Below are 3,927 nucleotides of genomic sequence, written 5' to 3'. Positions count from 1 at the left end.
TAAGCTGGGACAAAGTGAGAGTGTGGCATGGACCTATATACACCACCAAATGTAAAATAGATAGCTAGTGAGAAGCAGCCACATAGCACAGGGAAATCAGCTCGGTGCTTTGTGCCCACTAAAAAGGTGGGATAGGGAGGGTGGGAGGGAGATGCAAGAGAGAGGAGATGTGGGGATATATATATATACATATAGCTGATTCTTTTTGTAATAGAGCAGCAACTAACACAACATTGTAAAGCAATTATCCTCCAATGTTTGTAAAAAAAATAATTCTAAGGGTTTCAGAAGCTATGTGCCAGGAACCAGGGATAAAAACCAAGTTTATTTTTTTTATTATAACACAGAATTCAACATGGAAATTTGGCCAGAGCAGGGTTAATTATGTAAGCTGAAACTCTGTGAGGCTTAGCAGAGGTTCTCTGCTGTAAGACTGAGAGCTAAATCAAAATACTAGATGTTATGCACTGCTGAGAGATGTGAGTAGTTCCAGCTAACCAAAGAGGATAAACCTTAATGAACACCTTGGTATTTCATTGCAACTTTAGGAGTAAGAACTGCAGCCTGGCAAAGGGACTGTGCATACACACACTATCAAAGTAAAAATAAACCTTGTCCACCAGTAACTCAACTACCTACATGAACAAAATGCAAGTACTTACAAAGGAAGAAATGTAATCCTAAAACTATACAACATATCATCCACAATTGCTAGCATTCAATCATTAATTTCTAGCATTCTAGGAGAAAAATGGCAGATTAGAAGGACATGAGCTTACCTCTTCTTACAGAAACACCAAAATCAGAACTAACTTCTGAACAACGATTGACATAAAAAAAAAAACTGCTGGAAACTACCAAAAAGGATATCGTACACCCAAAGACATAGAAGAAGCCACATTGAGACAACAGGAGGGATGCAATTGTGGTAAAATTAAATCCAAGACATGCCAGGTGGGCGACTCACAAACTGGAAAATAATTATATCACAGAAGTTCCCCAATAGGAGTGAAAGTTCTGAGTCCCAGGTCAGGATCCCCAGCCTGGGCATCTGGCTATGGAAGGAAGAGCCCCCAGAGAATCTGGCTTTGAAGGCCAGCAGGGTTTGCTCAGAGGAATTCCACAGGACTGGGGGAAACAAAAACTCCACTCTTGGAAGGTGCACACAGTCTCATGTGCACAAGGACCCAGGGAAAAAAGCAGTGACCTCATAGGAGACTAGGCCAAAATTACATGCTAGTATTGGAGGGTCTCTGCTGAGGCAGGGGGAGGCTGTGGCTCACTGCAGGGACAAGGACACAGGCAGTGGTATTTCTGGGGAGTACTCATTGGCATGAGCCTTCATGGAGGCCACCATTTTCTCACCAAGACCTGCCCCACCCAACAACCTGTAGGCTCCAGTGTTGGAACACTGCAGACCAAACAACAAACAGGGCAGGAGTGCAGCCCCACCCATCAGCAGACAGGCTGCTTAAAGTCTTCCAGAGCACACAGCTGCCAGATAAAAACACCCCCTGACATGGTCCTGCCCATCAGAGTGATAAGACCCAGCTCCACCCACCAGTGGGCAGGAACCAGTCCCTCCCACAGGAAGCCTGCATGAGCCTCTTAGACTCATAGACCTAGGGGCAGACAGCAGAAGCAAGAAGAACTGCAAACCTGCAGCATTTGGAACTGAAACCACAATCATGGAAAGTTAAACAAAATGAGATGGCAGAGGAATATGTCCCAGATGAAGGAACAAGATAAATCCCCAGAAGAACAACTGAGTGAAGTGGACAGAGGAATTCAGAGTAATGATAGTAAAGAGATCCAAGATCTCAGAAAAACAAAGGAGGCACAGATAGTAAAGATATAAAAAATGTTTAGCAATGACCTAGAAGAACTGAAGAACAAATAGATGAACAATACAATAAGTGAAATGATAAATGCACTAGAAGGAATCAATAGAAGAATAACTGAGGCAGAAGAATTGGTAAGTAAGTTGGAAGACAGAATGGTGGAAATCACTGCTGAAAAACAGAATAAAGAAAAAAGAATGAAAAATAAAATGAGGACAGTCTTAGAGACCTCTGGGACAACATGAAACACACCAACATTTGCATTATAGGGGTCCCAGAAGGACAAGAGAGAGACAAAGGACCTGAGAAAATATTTGAAGAGGTAATAGCTCAAAACTTCCCTAACATGGGAAAGGAAACAGTCAACCAGGTCCAGGAAATGCAAAGAGCCACATACAGGATAAACCTAATGAAGAACACATTGAGACAAATAGTAATTAAACTGAAAAAATTAAAGACAAAGAAAAAATATTAAAAGTGACAAGGAAACAGCAACAAATAACATACAAGGGAATTCCAATAAGGTTATGAGCTGATTTCTTAGCAGAAACTCTGCAGGCCAGAAGGGAGTGGCAGGACATATTTAAAGTGGTGAAAGGGAAGAACCTATAACCAAGAATACTCTACCCAGCAAGGCTCTCATTCAGATTCAACAGAGAAATCAAAAACTTTGCAGACAAGGAAAAGCTAAGAGAATTCAGCACCACCAGACCAGCTTTGCAACAAATTCTAAAGGAACTTCTCTAGGTGGAAAAGAAAAGTCCACAACTAGAAACAGGAAAATTAGAAATTTTCACTGGTAAAGGCAAACACACAGTAAAGGTAGGAAATCATCAACACACAAATATGATATTAAAACCAGCAACTGTGAGAAGAGGAGAGCACAAATGCAGGATATTGGAATATCATTTGAAATTAAAGACCAGCAACTTCTTGTTTATATACAGACTGCTATATCAGAACCTCATGGTAACTGCAAACCAAAAATATACAATATGTACACACACACAAAAGAAAAAAGAATCCAAACACAACACTAAAGTTAGTCATCAAGTCACAAGAGAAGAGACTAAAAGAGGAAGGGAAGAAAAAAGACCTACAAAAACAAATCTAAAACAATTAACAAAATGGCAATAGTGTAAATAGATTAAATGCTCCAACTAAATGACACAGACTGGCTGAATGGATACAAAAACAAGACCTGACAAAAATTAATTAATTAATTAATTAATTAAAAACAGATACAAAACATTGTGCGGAAAAAAAAAAGACCCATATGTATGTTGTCTACAAGAGAGTAAAGAGATCCAAGATCTCAGAAAAACAAAGGAGGCACAGATAGTAAAGATATAAAAAATGTTTAGCAATGACCTAGAAGAACTGAAGAACAAATAGATGAACAATACAATAAGTGAAATGATAAATGCACTAGAAGGAATCAATAGAAGAATAACTGAGGCAGAAGAATTGGTAAGTAAGTTGGAAGACAGAATGGTGGAAATCACTGCTGAAAAACAGAATAAAGAAAAAAGAATGAAAAATAAAATGAGGACAGTCTTAGAGACCTCTGGGACAACATGAAACACACCAACATTTGCATTATAGGGGTCCCAGAAGGACAAGAGAGAGACAAAGGACCTGAGAAAATATTTGAAGAGGTAATAGCTCAAAACTTCCCTAACATGGGAAAGGAAACAGTCAACCAGGTCCAGGAAATGCAAAGAGCCACATACAGGATAAACCTAATGAAGAACACATTGAGACAAATAGTAATTAAACTGAAAAAATTAAAGACAAAGAAAAAATATTAAAAGTGACAAGGAAACAGCAACAAATAACATACAAGGGAATTCCAATAAGGTTATGAGCTGATTTCTTAGCAGAAACTCTGCAGGCCAGAAGGGAGTGGCAGGACATATTTAAAGTGGTGAAAGGGAAGAACCTATAACCAAGAATACTCTACCCAGCAAGGCTCTCATTCAGATTCGACAGAGAAATCAAAAACTTTGCAGACAAGGAAAAGCTAAGAGAATTCAGCACCACCAGACCAGCTTTGCAACAAATTCTAAAGGAACTTCTCTAGGTG

This window comes from Physeter macrocephalus, chromosome 9, assembly GCF_002837175.3.
Source record: "Physeter macrocephalus isolate SW-GA chromosome 9, ASM283717v5, whole genome shotgun sequence".
NCBI lineage: Eukaryota > Metazoa > Chordata > Mammalia > Artiodactyla > Physeteridae > Physeter > Physeter macrocephalus.
Note: the sequence above shows the minus strand (reverse complement) of the source record.